The sequence below is a fragment of the Urocitellus parryii genome, chromosome 5, assembly GCF_045843805.1.
Source record: "Urocitellus parryii isolate mUroPar1 chromosome 5, mUroPar1.hap1, whole genome shotgun sequence".
Classification (NCBI taxonomy): domain Eukaryota; kingdom Metazoa; phylum Chordata; class Mammalia; order Rodentia; family Sciuridae; genus Urocitellus; species Urocitellus parryii.
The window spans coordinates 162,488,779-162,509,694 of NC_135535.1; the positions used below are offsets into that span (position 1 = coordinate 162,488,779).

The window sequence follows — 20,916 nt, forward strand, 5'->3', positions numbered from 1 at the left end:
ATCTCTCCCTTTTACATGTCTACCACTTATGATACTGTCTGCCTTGACACTTTCTTTAAAACTGAGCTGATGCTGGCACCATGCTCCTGAACATCCAGAACTATGAGCTAAATAATCTTCTTTATAAAGTAGCCTGCCTCAGGCATTTTGTTATAGTTACAGAAAACAGACTAATATATCATGTTTCAAGGACCAGCTGATTCTTATTCTTCCCATTAAAATTGTCCCCGATCCTTCTGTCTCCACTTCAGCTATTCCTGTGGGTGAACTTTTAACACTCAATGCTCCTATTGCTGTGTTGTGTAATGACAACAGTTCTTACACTGATGTCTCATCTTTTCTGTTTAATTTATACTGAATTATATAAACACTATTGTAGGTCTCAATTCAGTTTAACAAGTGTATTAAGAGTCTCCTGTGGGCCAAAATCACTTCTCCTCTCCCCATTCCCTCTTGTGTAGCACCTAAAATCAAACACAGGACCGTTAATGCTTCTTACTCTTCATAGTGAGATAAACCCAAAGAACTCAGTGTTTGACCCTAAGGGGTCTTTTGGAACGTTTTTGGAGTAGAAGGCAATGAGGCCTAGTAAAGTAGGCTAAAATAAACCTCAGTTTTCTCATTTCCTAGCTGTCTTCCCTGTGCCCACCGGTCCTGTCCTGCCCTACTGTCATGATTCCAGCCAGACTGAGGGACCCCAAATGGGCACTCAGTATAGCACGAACATTGGCATGATGCAGGTGTGATGGGGCAGAACAAGAGTGTTTTAAGAGGAAAGAGGAGAAGCTCATGCAGCTTCCCGCTGCTCCACTGATTGCTTTTAGTCACTGGGTGGAAGAAAGGGCCCCAGTTGGCAGCAGAACTGGGATTTCCAAACTGACTAACAGTTCGTTCTGCCATTTCACCCTTTGCTTGTTTGATTAAAAAGGAATCAATCATTTATTTTTTTTTTCATTCATCTCTCATGACTGTTTCTTGGAGTTGTGCAGCACATCAATGAGACATGGTCTCTGCCCTGCAGGAAAATGGGATTGGCTGATGGAAAGAGCAAACCATCTGCCATCTCCTTGGTGATCAGCCAATCCCATCCTCCAACTGAGTCAGTGGTTGCCTCTGCGGAGACAAGAATCATGCTGTAAGAGTCCCACGTGATAGAGTTCAGCGCCATGTTGGTCCCTTGGCCTGTGCCCAGTGACCTTGATGATTGATTTCACTGACTGGTTGCTACATCTCTCCCCATGGAGCTCTTGGTGCCTTGATGTCTTGGAGTGTGAAAGTGGAGATTCTGTCTGTTTCCTGGCAGGGGCCAGTGTAGGGAGGAGGGTTGTTGTGGGAAGTTCCCTCCGCACTGATAATGAAAGTGCTTTGGAAATCTGAGCCAGAGGTGATGGCAGAGGAAGTTTCTGGTGGAAGGAGCTCCATTGTGGGCTGTCCTTCCCCCAGTTGGCCTCTCTCTGGTCTTGTGTGTAGAGCTGTGGTATTCTGGGTACCTGTGTGCTGGAGGATGTAGGTGCGTGCTGCCTGGTTTCCCTAACTCAGATGCTCATTCAAGTGAAAGGTCCAGTGTTTGCTCAGCCGTGTACAACCTTGTGATCTGGCATTACTTTTATTTTTTTCCTCCTGGTGACATCTGATGGATGGGAATGACTCTCTGTGGGTGAATGGGGGTATTGTCAGCCCTCAACATACGCCCCACAAAGCAAGATGGCACTGCTTGCAAAAAGGTGGCTGGCTGGAGTGTCACACAAGGGCGGCACAGCCTTCTGGGGAGACCTTGGAAGTCAGGGACGCCCTGTGAGGGCAGGACCTCTGCTGATGTAGTTCTTTCGTGTCCCATGGCTGCTTCTGTTCCATCGTTTCCCAGAGCTTTTCCTGAATAATGTGTTAGCTGAATTCCCCAAAGTACCAAACCCACCTAGGGGAAGGGACCCAGAGATGGGGCCTCTGATGTGACTTGGAATTTGTCTTCACTTAAGGGGTCATGCCGAAGTCACCTAGAAGGGAAGGCAGGGGACCCCACTTGGGTAAATAAGCAAAGGAGTGAAAGGTTGAAAAGTGTGGTGTGAATTTCTTCCTCGCTGTGTTGTTTCGGGGCCAGCTCCTACCCCGTCAGTTCTCTGCGCCCCACCCCACCCTTCTTAATGACTTATTTGTCCTGGAAAGCAAGCTATTAATCACAAACAGAATAGCTCTGTAACTTCCAAACAAACACAGAACAGTTCTAGGGACTATGAAAAAGCCAAACCCTTGGCAGAGATTTGAAAACGTGTTTCTTTTATATATATTTTAGAAATGCCACCATTTTTCCTTAGGCACAGAAGGTTCCCTTTAATTAGCACTGAATTTCCCATTTCCCCTTTCTTCCTGAGGCATCTATAAAGCGCTGGCCTAGTAAAAGGCAGGTACACAGCTCTCAATTGAGCCCTCTTGATGTGCTAGTATAGTTTTAATTGTGTTGAGATTTCCTTGCCAAAGTGACACATGCAGAAGCATTTTAAAAACGTATAGGGTTCGTAACTCTTACGCTGTCTAGAGCTCTTGAATTATGAATGTCTCTTCCGCTGCCTATTCGGTTCTTCTGAATCTGTAAAATTACTTTAATAACCTGTGTGGGGGTAATGTTAATATGTTTGCTCAGTAGTGTGAATTTATTAGCATTCCTACTCCACTTCAGGGAGCTGGCTTGGCCCTTTTGATGCACGCCCCTGGTTGCAAGAAGAGGCAAATGATGGCAGAGCCTGTTTCTCCACCCCCCCCCCCTTCCTTCTCCCTTCCACCATTAGCAATCATTCTGTTACACAGAGTATGTGATAAATCAACTGCAGGAGAGTCAGATTTGCCATAACATGACATTACCTATCAGCTCGTCAGGTCTGAGTTGACTCGCAGCCTTTTGGGCTGTATATTTCTTCAAAGTCTAGCGCCAGTTTCTTAGTCAGCTCTAACTAATTTCAGAGTGGAAGGGAAACTTGACTGGAGTGCTGTTTGGGATCTGCTTTTTAATCCTGGTCTGTTTAATGTTTGCTCCTGACAGTCTAGGCCAGACATCATTTTAATGGTATGTGTGGTGATAAAGCCAATAAACTGTCAAGATGATTGATAATCTAAGCATTATAGCAATATGACTTTCCTGTTCTCCTCTGTGCTTTAGATGATGGTTTCCAAATTGAATTCCTACAGTGTGTGCTGTATGTGTGAGCCTGTCGGAGGCTCCCCTAGCAGCCTTTGAAGGAGGTAGCTGTGCTTAACGTAAGATTTTTAGCCCTCAATTACCCACACAAATATATTTGCATACGTGTTGGTACCCTCTAATTTGGGAAACATCAAGAATTTATGGCTCTGCCCTTGTAACAGCCCCTAGCAATTTATAGGCACTGGTGGAACTTTTTATTATGTCTTTATGATGTTTTTTCACCTGGCATGCATCTTAGATTCCATGTGGTTGGTTCTGTTATCTGTGGTTGAAAGACATTACAGATAACAAAGTACACTGTATTAAAGGCAGGCTTCTGGTTGCCTTTCCTTCTCCCTTTGTTTCTTTCTTTCTTTTCATTTAGCAGACATTTGTTAGCATCTGGTCCTCATCTCATTAATCAGACTCGACCAGGTGTTTTAGGGTGGTGACACTGGGAGTGCTCGGCGGGCTGTTCTTTGTTGGCCCTCGTGGGCCACTGTTGCTGGCTGACATCTCCCCTCTCCGTGGTGCAGTGTTGCCTGGGAACAGAACCTTCATGGCCAAAGAGGTTGGGCCTATGGTGTGTATGCATGTTGAGTGGGTGTTAAACACACTTAAGCCATTTTACCAGGAGGAAAAAGATGGAAAAAAAAACAACCTAAGCAAACATTCCACTCAAAAAAAATTTTTTAAAAGAGAGAATGAGGGAGGGAGAGAGGGAGAGAGGGAGAGAGAGAGAGAGAGAGAGAGAGAGAGAGAGAGAGAGAGAGAGAGAGAATTTTAATATTTATTTCTTAGTTCTCGGCGGACACAACATCTTTGTTGGTATGTGGTGCTGAGGATCGAACCCGGGTCACACGCATGCCAGGCGAGCGCGCTACCGCTTGAGCCACATCCCCAGCCCCCACTCAAAACTCTTAGAGTGAGTTGAATTTCTCTTTTTTGCCTGCACCGATGTGTGTTTTTGTATACTGCGGTGTGTGTGTGTTTTATTTAGTGTCTAGAAAGAACACTGGATCTCTGAGGCCACAGAATGGCGTCGTCTCTGATGCCTGGGATGCCGGAGAGATTTTTTTCCAGGTCTCAAATGTGTCAGATGAGTCTGAGCCCCAGGGAGGTGAGGCATCTTGACTGGGACTAGTGTTCGTGTGTCTTTATTTGAGGTCAGACATCCTTTCCATTGCATTTTTTTTTCCTTGTCTTCATTTATGTCCATTTTCTTTTGGTCAACAGATACTGGGCAAGTCACTTCAGTTTTCTGGCTGGAGTTGCTCCCTATGTCAAATGAAGAGGTCCAGTTTGCTAGCCTCTAACTGTTAGCCACTTGGCGTTACTACCCCGTGTTTGGAGAACTCACGGCCCTGTCTTGAGGCCACTCAGCTGGTCTGAGTCAGAGGGGAGACTCACAGTGGGGCTCACTGACTGTGTAACTCAGAGGAAGCCATCTGCCATCTGAGTTCGTTTTTTTTCTTCTGTAACGTGGAGATTGGGTTGTCCTGAGTTCAAATGAGAGAAATGAAAGTGCCAGGCAGAGTACCTGGCAGAGTAGAGGCACTCAATAAATGCTTGTGTGACAGGATGCTTAATCTGAGATTGTCATTACGCTATTAAATTTTTCATTGATAAAGTCTACATTTCTTTGGATCCATTACCCTTTCTCCCTTTCCACTGGCTTGGGCATTTATGTTTACTTTCTTCAATAAGCGATGACGTGGCAGAAAATGGAGAAGAGGGAAATCAACTTTTGGATTTTGAATTTCAAGTGTTTAGGCCAAGTATTAATTTTTTTTTTTTGGAAGAGTACATGATGATAGAACTGGCTGACTCTGAATCTGGGTAAAGATGTCCTTAGCTTGGCAGGAGAGAATGAGAGGTGAAGAGAAGAGAAGATACTCGTGGTTCCTTGGGATGGGACTCTGTGGTTTGGATGAAAACTTGTTTCTGACATGTTAGTTGACATGGTTACTTAAGAACCACTTGGTTACAGCCAAGTGGCGGCGTGACCCAAGATGTCCAAACACAGGAGCTGATGAGGAAGAATTAGGTTTGAGCTACATTCTGAAGTGTGGTTGAAATTTGAATAGGCAAAATCTACCAGCCTTAAGCTAAAACTCTGTGATGATAGAGTAGTCCTCTTAAGTTCTAAACCCAGGTTTGCCAACTGAATGGATGTGATAGATCCTATGAGGCAGGAAAGGGTTGATCCAGTGGCAAGGTTGGGAGAGATGGGGATGTTGGGCATAGAAGCAGCAGTAAAGTTGGGGAGGAGCTGAGCCAGCCCAGGGTAGGACAGGTCTGGTCCCTGAGGCAGGAGAGTGGATCCTTTCATGCAAAATAACCACAAACACCCCTACAAGATGGGGGCACTGTTCTCAGTTTGCTTGTTCCCTCAGATGGATGCCTGGAGGGAAAAAAGTAAAGTAGTTGACACTAGGAGAGTCCCCTCTGCATCCACACTGGCACCTACTCTGGTGACATCTTGAGGGACCTACTTTTTATGGATTAAAAATTAAAATATAGGAGGGGTAGGGAAACCAGGATCCTGGTAGCAGCTTTACCTTTTACCACACTGTGTGCCGGTTTCCTCCGTGATTATGTTGGGTGGGCAGTACAGTCTGTTAGGTGCTATCCTGCTCTGACCTACCATGAACCTGTGACACGAGAAAGATCGGAACCCATGTGTCTATTGGAAAATTCAGTGCAGTTCTCTTCTCCCTAGGAAGATCCATGTTACCCACCACACTACAGTTTTCCCAAGTTGTGTAAAAGTAACCTATTTTTCATCACTTGAACAGAATCAGAGGGAGAACGCTTCCTTTAAGTCAGAGGTTCAAGACACTCAAACTGTCATCCTTTTTTTCCCTCTTCCCTTAACAGGGATGAGATGCTTTGCTTTTCCAATCCACTAGATTGGGAATGTAGCTCAGTGGTAGAACTTGCGCTTAGCATACCCAAGGCCCTGGGTTTGATGCTCAGCAGCAAACAATAAACAACAGCCACAACCAAACAAACCCCAACAAAAAACCCAAACCCGCTAGATCATGAGCTCCTCCTGGGGGAGGACTGGATCTTCTGGTTTCTGAGCAAAGGAAAATGTGGCTCTTCCTGATTGAGTCCTCGCCTCCTCCTCTGCATGCTCCCCTCTGCCCATGGCTCACCTCTCTCATCCCCTCCAGGAAGCACTGTGTCCCAGCTTGCTCTCCAGTTTGGGAAACTCTTGCTTCTGGAAGTTCTTGGCATTCCTAAGGGGCTGGAGGGTTCTGACATGTCCTTGGTTTGCTGGAGGTTGTCGCTTGGCAGTAAAACCACCGCTGCCACATCATCTATACTTCCATCTGTTTGGATAAGTGCATCAATACTATTGTCTCTGAAAAAACAGGCAGAGCCAGGGTAGAATGGCTCCTCAGAGCTCTGACTTCCACTTTCCATCTGTCTGATTGACTACCGCATAAAAGTCCATGTCATGCTGACTGCCTCCTGGTAGGGAGGATGGGAAGGGTAGGTTGCCAGTGATCAAGCAGAATGGGGAAATGCCCGTCAATTCACAGCTAATAGTTTTCTCTCCTTGATTCAGTTTGAACTGTATTTTTTTTTTTTCTCTTCCTTCTCCAACTGACAGAGTATGGCTCTGTGTAGAATATTACTTTGACCATTTTGCTCCAGGAAAAGCATTAGTAATTTATAAATAAAATACACATAAAAACAGGAGAAGTCAAATATAGGTTTATTGACAACAAAGGCGCTATTAATGTTGGAATGGGCTGGTTTGAAGTTGAGTTAGTTTTTGTCGCTGATTTATGTGCTGTTTGTTTTAGGAGGCCTGCGAGTGAGTCGTGATGGTTGTTGGGAACTGGCAGCCGGGAAGGAGCAGAACTGGTTGGGGTCTGAGTTCTCAGAGGAAGTAAACGGGAGGAGGAGGAGGAACCCCAACAGCATGGGGAATGATTTGCGCCTCTCTCTCTGTGCTTGATGGTTGTGTATTTAAGCAAGAGCGCCTTGCCAGGAAATTGAGAAAGTAAGTGTGTGTGTGTGCTTTATGTCAAGCATAGCTCATTTAAAGTATACCTGTGTGGACATGAGGGCTTGCAGAAAACTGTTATTTATTTCTCTTGAATTTACCCTACTTGTTAAACAAAATTTGACAGATGGTTTGCAGTAAGAATAATGAGGCCATTACATGGCCAAGTTTTATCTCTACCCTATCAGTTGTTATGTGCAAAAGGGACTTTTCGTGGTTTGGGGGAGTTTCATTCCCTCCCCATAGAGAGAATCAGATTCATTTAAGTGGGAAATTAAGAGAATTGAAAGTTCATTTTCTGAGCTTTACCACACGGGCCAGTTACTTATTAAAACCTTTCACCAGGGTCCATCTGCCTTGAAGGTGCTGGGAAATGCTTCATGACAGATGTGAAAAATTTGTGATTGTTTTTTTTTCTTTTTCTTTTTCCATTCCAGTGTAACTAACTTCAGAGTTGATTTTTGCTCCTCTTTCCAGGTCCCTTTATGTACACACTTGCTGTCTCTGTTTCTCTATCTGCATCTCTCACATGCATGCTATTTTTTTTTTATTTGCACAAATGCCACATTTTTGTCATGAAGGTGCAGATATCCCTGTAGAGAATGTCCACCTTCTCAGAGTGCCTTTCTGCATGTTGGGGGACTAAATGGCCAACTTTAAGAAGCTGGGGTTTTATTTGCTTTAATTAATTTATTTATTTGCTTTAATCCCCTTCCTTCCCTCCCTCCTTCCCTTTCTCTCTTCCTCCCTTCCCAAGGATTGAACCCAGGGGTACTTAACCACTGAGCCACATCCCCAGTCCTTTTGTTCTTTAATTTTTGAGACAGGGCCTCACTAAATTGCTGAGGCTGTCTTTGAATTGGCAATCCTCCTGCCTCAGCCTCCTGAGCTGCTGGGATTACAGGCATGTGCCACCATGCTTGTGCCTGTATTGATTTCTTTTTGCTGCTGTAAAAAATGACCACACACGTAGTGACTTAAAACAAGGCAGATTTATCATTTTACCTTATGGGAGGTCAGAATGGGTCCATTGGGCTGAAATCAAAGTGTTGGTAGGGCTGTGTTTTCAGGAGCTTGAAGGGATCATTTGTTCCCTTGCCTTTTCTGACTTCTGGAGGCCACTCTCCTTCCTTGAGTCTTGGCCTTGTGTCACTTTGACCTTCCACTTTCACTTTGGCCTCCCTCTCACAAAGGACATTCATGATTACATTGGGCCACTTGGATGATCCAGGATAATCTGCCCATCTCAAGATCCTTCATTTAATTACACCAGCAAAATCCCATTTGCCTGTGAGGAAACCTAGTCACAGGTTCTAGGGATGAGGACCTGATCACCCTGCTTTATTCTGTTTACAACAGTGGGCAAGAAGATATAAGGTGGTAATAATGGATACATTTCTCATGGTATGTTTCTCAGGAGTATTTTTGAACTCTTGGAATCAGGGTTGTTATAATCAAAGGATGAGTATTTATTTCTGTTTTGGTGACACACACACATAAATATACATAGACATATATAAATAGATATAAATAGTTATTTATTTCTGTTTTGATGACACATGCACATAAATATACATAGACATAAACAGACATATATATACATACATATATGTGTTTGTGTGTGTGTGTGTATATATATACATATACATATACATATATATATATATACACACACACACACACACACATATATTTGTATGGGTTACATTCTGGAGAACAAAACAAATCTGGTTTTGTTCTTGTCTGTGGTACAGTTGATTCAAAGGCAATTTTCATCTCCTCCTTGGTACCCACAAGAAGATTCTACCACTTTTCTTACCATAATATTTTCTTTTCTTTAAGAAAAACCACTCTAATCCTCAAATATCAGTCCCCAAATGCCATTTATTTTCCTCTCACTGATACAGAGAAGACCTAAGCCCTCATTTGGGGAGAGGCTGATATGATGGTCTTTCTAGTGTTTGTTCAACATATGTTTGGGGACCTGGGGGTGTGGCTTAGTAGTAGAGCAGTTGCCTAGGACATATGAGGCCCTGGATTCAGTCCCCAGCACTGACAACAAAAAAACGTAAGGGGTCAGAGTGGCTGCTCCTGAGAGGCCCTGGAGAGGATGACTGGGCCTCTCTCTGTAGACACTGTAGAATTTCTGTTCTGTGTGACATTAAAAGGCATTTGTTGTCATCAACTGAATGAATAAACAAAATGTGGTACTGGTTGAGTATCCCTTATGAGAAACGCTTAAGACCAGAAGTGTTTCGGGTTTCATATATGCCCTATGCGTATAGCCTGCAGGCGATATTTTTGTATTTTGACTGACCCATTTCATCAGACCAGGTGTGGAATTTTCCACTTTAGGCCTCATGTAGGTGCTCAAAAAATTTTGGATTTTGGATTAGGGATGCTTAATCTATAGTAGAGAGTAATTACTATATCTAGTCCTGCTCTGAAGCTGGCCCTATTGTATTCACTTGGTGGGTATGAACCCAGTTCTTGTAATAACTCTGTAACGTGGGCACTATGACTGTCCTCTTCAGCAGATAGGGGCTCATCGCTCAGGTGAGGTGCATCACTTAGAAGTTGCAGCCTGGCTTGGGTCTAAGCCATTTCTTCCTCCCTAACACAAGCCTTTGGACTAGGAGGGACGTAGAAGTCATCTGGTATAGGAGGTGCACATTCAAAAGCCTCTGTGCAGAGAGCATGAAGAACGAAGAAGCTTCATGTCGAAGAGTTAGGAATGGTGCAGGTAATGTAGAGAATTTTTAAAAAGTCATTAAAAAATGCTGTGCAGTCTGGGGAAGTATATGCTTCCTCTGGCCACCAGACTGTAAACTCTGATTTACTTTGGCCTCTTTATTTTAAAGAGAAGAAACCAAAGCATAGAGAGGTGAGTCAAACTGCCTCAGTCTGCCAGCCCATGAGTGGGTACCTGGTGTGCCAGGAGCCCTGACTCCCAGGCCCTCCTTCTTTGTCCTAAACTAAGGCACTGTTGGAATCATGGTTGTTATAATCAAAGTGTGAGTATTTATTTCTGTTTTGGTGACACACACGTAAATATACATAGACATATACAAATGTATATATTTTTGTTTTGGTGACACATGCACATAAATAGACATAAACATAGACACACACACACATACATATATGTGTGTGTATATGTGAATATGTGTGTGGGGCCTGGGGCCAAACTGTACATTTGCCTTGATGCTGAGCATAGAGGGATCATTTAGTAAATATGAAGTGAATTGGAACTAAACTAAGATAATAAAAGGGATGTGTGTGGAAAGGGAGGGAGATGGCCAAAGTCCTGGGGTAGTAGGTGTAGACGAATAGCTGAGCCGGTGACCTCAGGTCCTGGAAGTCTTGCTGAGAGTGCAGGCTGATGGTCCCCCTTGTGCATGCCCCAAGTAGAAGCTGGCTTTGAACTGAGCAGTGGGTGCTGGGGTGCCTGTGGTTGGTGGGGAGGGCGGCTGAGCAGCGATCAGAAGACCTGCATCTGACTGTAGCACTGGGCAGTCATTTCCCCTCCTTCAACTTGGAGTTGAAATCAGAGTTTATATCACTTTTACTCTTTCCTTGTGGGGGTGTTGGAAAGAAAATGGGGTAATGTGGGTTACAGGGTAAGTGTTTTCCAACCACAAGCTGTAGCTGTGACTCCTGGCTCTCCCTGGGTAGAGAGCTTGTGAGATCAGGCGCAGAAGCCTGTGAGCACATAGGACCTCCTAGAAAAGCCTGTACCACACTGAGGACATCCTCATTTCAAGGCTTCCCATAATTACACAGCGGCTTACTTGGGGGTTGTGCTAAGCTCATTGGACAACCAGTAATTACTGAAAGAGAGAATGGGCTTTACATGGGTGCCCAGATCTGCTGCCCAGGGGCCTCCGCGTGAACTCCAGTGCCGCTGTTTTTTATTTCATTGAAAGGGGAAGCAAGAGGACCCAACTGCTTTCACTTGGAACAAACAAAGCTGGGAGCTGTGCAGGGTCTGGGTCTGGGGACCTCCCCACCACTCTGCCTGTGGTGGTGACTATGTGATTTACCATCCGAATTAGAATTCTTCTGAAAGTGAAAAAGAGAGAGCTGTAATAATTATGCTGGGCATGACCTCAGATTGTCCGGGATGGGCTGTGTGGCTACTCTAGAATTAACATGTGGACATCTCAATCCAGTCAAGCCCAGGCAGACTGTGTGATGGGCAGTTTGCCTCTAACCTCCTCCATCGGGTTCATCCACTTCCCTTCTTTTCACCATCTGTTCTTTTATCTGCCCCTTCCTGAGGCACCATTCCTCATAGTGTCTGATCAACTGTCAGCCCTCATCTCAGCTAATACGTTGCATATAAAAGGAGCATGTGAAAACACGAAGTTGGAAGACCCAGGATGTCGGCAATCACTGACTTTGCTTTGGATAGGTTGTTGCCTCTCTGAACCTCGGTCTTTTCATCTGCGTCATGGGGATAATATCACCAGCTTTATGGGGTTCAAACAAAAGAATTTATAGGAAGTGACTCATGACTAATGAAGGGTTAATACAAACATAAGTTATTATTCATAAGATTATAGAAAAAAAACCCAAAGAAGGAATTTATAATGGGAGAATTTCTAGCCTCAAGGGAAGAGATGTTTTGGGATAGACTGGTCTTTTTTGAGGACCTCCACTCACATCATATAGGCATTTATCTATTTAAGTGATAGGTTTTCAGATGTAAAGATTGTAGAGCCAGACGTACGGAAGTTGGATCTGTTCTCAGCCTAGTTGTATGACCTTGGGCAAGATTTCCAACTTTTCCTGGGTCTTAGGGTTGCCAATATGAATAATGGGGATCAGATCATTAACCTATAATCCACGATTCTTGATGATGACTGTGTGAGAGAATATTAACGAACTTCCCAGTAAAGTGCCTGGCAGACACAGGCTTTCAAGACATTGTTGGGCTTTCCTTTCCTGATCATTTCTTTTCCAGGGTTACTGGGGTAGGAAATGGGAAGGTGGCATAGATTACCTTCATGGAGCTTCTCCTGTTTAATTTTGGTCTCTGTAGTCATCAGGTGAAGACCTCTTGGAAATCCTGTTCCAAGGAATTTGAAACAGAAAAATTGAGAGTTGGAAGATAGAAGATGAATAAAGAAAAAAACGAGCCATAAATTCTCCATATTTTCCTTTTCTTAATTTCATTCCTTTAATCCATCCATCCATCCATCCATCCAGTGTTTGTTAAGTAACTGAGATGCACAGGTTGATGTGGGAATGAAACAAAGATACCTAAGGAACTTAGAGCCTTACTAATTTGAAGAGAACTAAAATTCAAAGGGGCTTTTAAGTTTAAGATGTTCAAGCCCAATAGTCCTGGAGCTTAGAAAAGGTATGTGCCAATTGGAGGCTGTGTCAATGCCTTTTGGGTGCAAGTGACTCAAACCCAACATAAATTTTCATACCCATAGAGAGAATTTATCAGTTCATATTGCTCGGAACCCCACAGGAGACTGGGTAATGATTTTACCCTCCCTCATAGCCCATTGACAAACCTGTGCAGACCACCCATGGCTGTGTAGCATCCATACTGATCCTCTGATCTACCCATTTAGTTGAGAAGGAAAAGCATCCTAGGCAGTCAGTGGACATCTGGTTACCAGTCAGCAGGGGTTACTTCCTTCTGCCTCTAGGATGATGAGTGAGAGGTCAGTGCAGCTCACAGAGTGTCTTCCATGTGGAAGTTCAGGCAGCTGTGGGAGCCCAGGTCTGTCATGCCAAGGGTCCTGGAATTCTGCCCCACCATGCCTAGCTCCTGGGGAGCTTTTTGATTCTCTGTATGTTTGTTTTTTAGATGGTCATACATTCATATTCATTGTATATTTACATTATCTTTAAAAAACAGAAAGCTAAATATAATTTTTTAGTCTTTCTTTTTTTTTTTTTTAAGAAATAGGGTCTGATTATGCTATGTAGGCTGTTCTCCAATTCCTGGGCTCAAGAGATCACCCACTTCAGCCTCCTGAGTGTCTAGGACTTTAGTGCACATCCCTGTGCTAGGCTGATATCTAGATAAAACTTAAAAAGAAAAAAAAATCAGATCGAAACCTTGAGGGAAACATGAGAGTGGGATTATGAGCATTTACTCCCGCCTCTTTGCACATTTTATATTTCTCACATTTTCTACAATGATCATATGCTTTTTTCATAATTTGAAAAAAAAATGTTAAAAAATGTATTGACTCATGAGAATGATGGATGGGAATTCCTGGCAAGTCTCCATGGAGCGCTGCTCAGAGTGACTCTTTCCCAAAGGAGGAGTTCTTAACCGCATGGCAGCGTGGCAGGAATTTAAAGATAGAAATGCCCAGAGCAGAGGTAGGGATGTGGCTCAGTGGCGGAGTGCCTGCCTGGCATGCAAGAGGCTCTCTGTTTGCTCCTGAACACCAAAAAAGAAATCCCCAGAGCACCTTCGGTCAGTTGACGGGCAGCAGGGTGCCTGTGAGTTTTTCCCAGAACATGGGGACCTGCAATTTGCCCCCTTTGCACTGCTGACCTCCGTGTTGACTCGGCTCTGAGGTTTCCTGGCTGGGAAAGGACCCTTTCCGCACATCCTCACCCTGGTTGCTGTGCCATGCCGTGTGTGTTTAGCTTCTTTAGAATCTTGCCTCATAAATCAGTTTGTCTCCCTGCTTTGCCGTGGGAATGGCTTTTGCCCGCATTCCCTCCCATCAGACCCTTGGTTTCGGGTGGGGCTCACTGGGATTGGGAAACAACATGGATGGAGCTCCCCGCAACAAAGAGCCAACATTCCTCTTCCCCATATTCTCCATTGTTTTTATTTGAAGCAGAAGCCAAAGATGGGTTTGAGGGATCGATTCTGGAGAACAGGAGCTCAGAAAGCCTCCAAGAAACCGTTGCCTCTGGCATTCCTTACAAGGGACTCCATTGCGCAGTGCTGTCACTCCGGGCTCACTCTGGGTGTGTTGGTAACAAGGAGTCTCAGGCAGGTTTTCACTGTTGAACTATCTGTACTTTATTGAATGAGGACTGAATTAGGCCACATCACATTTATCATCTTTAATTGTCCAGCTGTTCTGGAAGTCAAACATTATCTGTTTCACATCTGAGATGATCAAAGCTTGGCTAAGTCTTTTTCTTTCCTAGGACACATCTCTTTGGTGCGTGTGTGCATCAATCACTGTGCTAGTAGTCTCTCGGGTGAGATGGGAGGACAGGATACCCACTGGTCCTGTCTTTAGTACACATGGGTCCACAGGAAGGCAGGACCAAATGGGAGAGGCCAGCTGAGCAGGGTTCCCTGTTCCTTTCATAGACTCATGGTAAGTATGGCCTTATAAAGGGTGAGCAAAATGTGAATGAACATGAGGGTCTTGAGAGCCAGGCCTGCCCATCCCAGATTTCCCCCTTCTTTGCTCTGTAGAGGGAGTTGAGTGACTGGCTCAGGAATACTGGCTCAAGCAATTATTGGTTTCTTTTGTGTAGCACCTGGTTGCAAGCTTTGAAGGGATTTACAGGTGAGGTGGCATTCGAACTCTGCTCTCTCTGGCCAGCCCTCCTCACTATATTACCGTGCCTTGTTCTCCAACAGTCTTTTCAGTCACCAAGCATGTGCCTGACTTTAATGCACATACAAGAAACGAGGCATATTTTCCCCGAACTCAAGGGCTGTACAGTTCACGCAGGCCAACAGGACTTGGGCCTGGGGAAGGACCAGTGAACAGCACAGGACAGGTCCAATGTGATTAAAAAGGAACCAGGGGCCCCATTTTCATGCCTCTCAGGCTACTGCTTGCCCTGTCTTTATTGTCATCTTGAACACCTCTGTTAATTTTACCTCCTACTAGAGGTTTCACATTTGAGCCCAAATCCTGAAGATCCTGGGGATAGGTGACAAAGGAATCCTGGTGGCCTGGTCTCATAATGGTCCCAGAACCTCAGTTTCCATTTTTCTTTCTGTGCTGAATATTGGAATTTTTGTCCTGGCATTGATGTTCTTGAGATTTTGGAGCTCAGAGTCCTCAGAGGTTGTCTTCAAGCCTAGATATTGACGTGTTGAGAATGGGGGAGAAGGTGTGGGGAAGGTGTGCTCTCTGCTGTTGAGCAAGGCAGTTTGCTAAGCAATCAGGTTCTGTTTTCCAGGGGCCGTAGTAAGATTCAAGATGTGCCTACCAGGGAACACACTGGTGGTGAGCTTGGGATATCTCTTTAGCTAAGTCTGTACCATATTCATTTAATATTTTTTTTAAAATTTAGGGCCTACTTCCATTATTCTCAGTACATTGGACAGAAAACCTGCATCTATCAGATTCACTTTGTTAGAAATGAAGATTCCCGGACCCAGTAGCTCATAGTCCCTGGAGACTCAAGGGTCTGTACTTTTAATGAGCTTGGTGGTTGATCACACTGTGAATTCAAGTTTGAAAATTACTCATTTGTTTTGTATGAACCCCAGATTTAGGCACTGCAGACATTGAAAGGAAATATTGCCCTCGCCCTCTTAGTCTCCTCTCCAAGAAAAAAGAGATGTCTCACATCTTAACTTTAATATAGGCAAGACACAGCCGTGTTTGTTGAGTGGGCCCCATTGCTGAGAGGAAGACTCTCTGTTAAGCAAGTAAAAAAGAAATGCCCTTATTTTGGTAAGCTTCAAAAACATATCCTAGTGAGTCAGATTGTATGAAGAGAGAAGTCACCTGCATAGCTGTAGAATATTCCCTATCCTTTCAACTCTAGGGAACAAGGGTCAACAAAGAACATAGTGAGAATTTGACTTTGTGAAAGTTTCAGTAAAGGCTGAGATGTTCATGTACCACTCTTCATTTACCCTTAAAATGAACTCTCAATTTTGTCATGACATTATTGAATGAGGAAGACCCACACACTAGTAAAATAAATAGTAATTAGAGGAGGAGCAATCCACAGTCTATCTGGATCTACTTCAGGAAAGGCCAACAATAGAATCTGAGAATGTTTTGTGCATCAACATCCTGGGTAGAAATCTCTGAATTGTTCAGACGTAAGTTCCCTGGGTCTGATAGGAGAGCGCTCTGAGTACAACCTCATTTATTGTTTCTTCCACTGACTTAGTGGGAATAATGCGGTTAGTGTAAATAATAAATCATGTCATCGCACAACTATGTTTTCTTGTCCGTTCTATGTGAGGACACGACTTTCTGGAAAATCTTGGAGTAGGAATCTAGGGCTGCTTGTTTTCTGGTGTCCATGTGAGTAGGATTGGGATCAGGACATGGTGGCGGTCTACTCCTGAGGAGGCTCTCCCTGGGCCCTACTATTCCTAGGGGTGTTGGGCCTAATCCGGGGATAACAGTGGAGAGAGTTGACAGCATTCCACAGGGTTCAGAGAAAGTAACCATTAATTGCACTTCCTCAGAGGAGGTGATATTTGGAGTGGACTGAAAGGATCATCATAGAATAAGAACACACACATTAAGATAAAATGTATATGTGATTTGGGCACCAGAACATCATGATTCTTTATGGCCCAGGTGATGGAAATTCCAACTCAAAATGGATTCAACAATGAAGGAAGCTTATTGCCCCGGGGAAGTTTGGGTAGGTCTCAGGGTAGGTTGATGCAGCACCTCAGATGATGATCTCCTGAACCCCATTTTCAGGCTTTCTCCTCTTGGCCGTTGCCAACATCAGCATCTCAGGGCTGTTCCACCTGAGGCTTAAATTTGGTCCTTCACAGACAACTTGGTTTGTGAGGGTGAACATTTGAAATGGCTCTAGTGACCATTTGTCCAGTGCTTGTCATACAAATCTGGATTCAGTTCAGCAAGTAACTCTGAACATCTTCTGGGTGCAAGTCAGTCAGCTGCCCATCAGGTAAGGTGGGCATGTGTCCTCTTCAGGCTGTTGTCACGTGGTATACTTAAAGCACAAGTTAAGGGAAAAAACAGGGAAAAAAATTGTATCCCTGAATTGGGGGCCATTTAGTACTGACTCCAGTCACCTGACTCTTATTTATTGGCTTTCTCTCCAATGTTGTGGATGTATATTTTTGGCAGGGGTGGGGATTCTGGGGTTATGAGTTACCTTTGCGAGTGAGGATGGAAGACGAGGAGACCTTCTGTTCTTTAGCTTTTAAGTCAAGGACTGCTTTCCAAAATGAGCGTTAATTCTTGGTGGGCTCGAGCTGATTTTGAGCATCATGTCAGGTCACGTACAGAGACCCAGAATAGCATCTGAATTACGATGTATCTGTCTCCTTTCCCCCAACTTGCGATGGCTGATGGATAGAAAAATGACCATAAAACCTTTAGTCTAACCACAGAGCAGCTGAATAATTCAGCTTGACTTTTTTTTTTTTTTTGGAAGAAATATGAATCCCAAAATAGGACTTTTAAGGAAATGGACAAGATGGTTCTTTTTTTTTTCCCTCCCAAGCTTCATTAGGGTTTGCGCTTAGGTAATAGGGGTGGGGGGATCAGATTTAGGGGAAAGTTTTGTTACTATGAGCTTATACTGGACACTCAAATTTCTCTTATCCTACAACTTCAATTAAAAATTGAAAACAAAACTCAAAAACCAAAATAAATAGCAACACATTTATTTGGTAACGGCACTGGTAACGGCACTGTCCACCATGAAGGGACTTGGTTATAAGTTGGTTATAAATGTCTGCGGGAGAAAAACATTTTGTGAATGTGTCTTAGAATCTTTTACAAGTAGAAGACTGCTCTTTTTTAAAAAATTAATCTTCTAAAAATTAATTGTATGAGTTGGGGCTGTAGCTCAGTGGTAGAATGTTTGCCTTGCACATGTAAGGCACTGAGTTTGATCCTCAGCACCCACATAAAATAAATAAATATCTTGTGTCCATCTACAAATTTATTGTCATTGTCACGAAATTGTTTGTTATTGCTTTCTTTGACCTAGTTTTCTTTTTTTTTTTAAACAATTTTCCACATCAGGATTGTATTGTTACCAGCATGTTCTCACAGACATTTCAATGAGTTTTTCTTCTTAGTATTGACACCCCACTAACAACCTTAAATACTTGGAAAGTCTTTTCTAGTTTTTAATTTCTTCCCTAGAATTCTAGTTCTGGTTCTTGTCTTTTCTCCAGTTTCTTTAATTGTTTTTTTTTTTTTTATCTCCACTCTAGTCCTTTTTTTGGGGAAGAGCATCATTAGCAGTAGCTTCAAGTGTTGTCATTAAGGCATGAATCCCTCTGTGAAAGGCAGAATCTCAAAATTAGATAATTTATTTCTCTTTTCTTTTCCAATTGAAATTTGTTTTCTGTTCCTATTGCATTTTGGGGAAGAAGGCAGGCTAATTAATGCCAATAACCCAGACTAAAGAACTATGAGGTTATGTTCAAGGAACTTGAAATGATTCTTGACGAGAACTTTATCATCCAAGGGTTTTTAGAATGAAGCCCTATCAAAAATGGGGTGGCTAAAAAAAAAAAAAAGAATCAGAAAAGAACCCTGGAAGCATTTTGGATGAAATCAAAGTGGATCCATGTTTGTAATAGGAACTGATCTCCTTCAGGTCCCTGGTGCCACCTCTTCTTGAAGGGACAGATTTTGCTTATGCTTCAAGGAGGAAGTTGTGGGGTAGAGCAGAAGGTGCATCAGCATTGGAGGCTGGGATGAGAGCTATTCTCATGCATCTCTGTCACTAAATTGAGAAAGACCGGATTGTTCTCTGCACCCTGTACGATGAGAGGTTGGACTGGATGATGTCTGGTCTTGTGTGATGGAGGGTAAAGGCATCTCTTCACTATCTCACTTGTTGCTTGTCACTTTGCTTCTGCCATGCTGTGGTCTTTGTCCTTTCTCTTCCCTGGCTTTGCTCGGTCAGCCTCCGGCTCTGAGCTGCCCTCTCTCTGTTTGCTCTTTACTGGCTTCTTGTTGCTCCTGGAACCTTAACCATCCTTACGGGGCCTGTTCAGACGATGTCAGGCCTTTCCTAGCTGCTGCAGTCCGTCCTTAATGAGCTGCCCCTGCTCAGAACTCCTGTAGAACATTCTGCACTGCCCAACACAAGTATATATTGGACCCACTTGCTGTCCTTTTATTGTAACATGTTTGACCTGGAAGTGACTTTGTGTTTGAGCCTTGGTTGACATTTAATTCTCAGAACCTTGAAGACAAGAATGGTATCCTCATTATGTCTCCCTTAGCACCCGGCAGAGCTGGACAGATAATAGGTATCCCACTGACTTTTGGTGATTAAGCCTAGAAATACGAGGGAGAAAGAAACTTTGGCATTTCAGCTACTCACTTGCCTTATGTCCAGGTCAAGAACAAAAGCAGAGAATGCAATTTTGAGTCCGAATTCTGCCTTCATTTTTGGTACTGAGGTTCCTTCTTATTTGGAAAGGATTTTTTTTTCCCCCAGTTAACTCAAAGCCACGTTGGTCCATCATCTATTCCCTGAAGGGTGCATCCTCTCTCAAATCTGGAGGCACTCTACTTGCTGCTGCTTCCAGCTCAGGTCCTGGGAATCCTCATAAGGGAGACAGTGTGGCCGAGAACCTGGGTCTTGGGGCCAGATATTTCTGAGTTTGGGTTCTGCTCTGCCTCTTCCTGGCTGTGTGACATTAGACAAGTTATTGAGTCTCTCTCAGCCTTAATTTTCTCTCTCATAACATGATGATGGACCTACTTCCCTGGTTGCCAGGATTAAATGAGACTTTACCTGTACAGCTCTGAGCACAGTGCCTGGCATGATTTATCCTCATTATCCTGGCTATCAGATCCTGTATTGACTACCAGATATATGGGCCTGAGCCAGGCCCTTAAGGACAGAAATTCAGATCTGTACAAATATGTCTGGGGTTTGCAAACACAATTAAAAGCACTCGAATAGCTAGGGCTAGGTGGCTCCTGTGGCATTTGCGTTTATGCCTGGTGTGGGGGATAAATATTAGGTGCAGGGAATCCAGAATCCTCTGCCTGGCATGCAGGCTTTTGATCATTCTCTATCCCCACCTCCTTTTAGAGTGGTGCCCAGTGTTTCCCACACATGCCCCCTGCCCTGCCCCTGTTTTCTGCTTTGGCTCTGGTTTGTCCCTGTTTCAGATGCTGTTTCTACCCTTCCTCAAGTTCCAGGCTTTGCCCTCGGAAAGTCTTAACCATACTGTGCCCTGGTGGTCCCCACGCAGCTCATGTGACCCTTCCTGGGGAATACTCTTCCCTTTGCCCTCTAACCATTCATACTGGTTGGAGGTGTGTGTGTCTGTGTTCCTGCTCCTCCACCATGTGATGTCCGAGTATCAGAGCTGGCAAGGATGGTCGAGGTCAGAGGACAGTGTTGCCAGTGAAACCTGAAGCTTTGCTAGCACATTCGATCCAAAACAGATACTGATGAGATTGCTGGGTCAAAGATGGAGCCAGGGTCCTGTTTGCCCAGTTGTTATCTCCTCTGTGATAAGACCCTTGAACCTTTGTGCTGCCCACTGAGCTTGGCAGAGTACACTTTGAAAACCACTGGCCTTGCCAGATCCTCTCATTTTTGTAGGCAAAGAAACTAAATGGCTGGACGTGGTGGTGCGCACCTGTAATCCCAGCAGCTCGGGGTGGGGCTGATGCAGGAGGAGGGCTGATGCTCGGGAGGGCTGATGCAGGAGGCTGATGTAGAGTTCAAAGCCAACCTCAGCAATTTAGTGAGGCCCTAAGCAACTTAACAAGACCTTGTCTCTAAATAAAAATAAAAAGAGCTGGGTTTGTGGCTCAGGGGTTAAGTGCCCTTG

General features: G+C 44.1%; 1 protein-coding gene across 1 annotated transcript in view; it reads left to right on the top strand.

The window, feature by feature from the left end:
- Lrmda (leucine rich melanocyte differentiation associated) overlaps positions 1 to 20,916 on the top strand; it is a 1,000,424-nt gene that overhangs the window by 72,819 nt on the left and 906,689 nt on the right. The gene's annotated exons all lie outside the window — the stretch shown is intronic.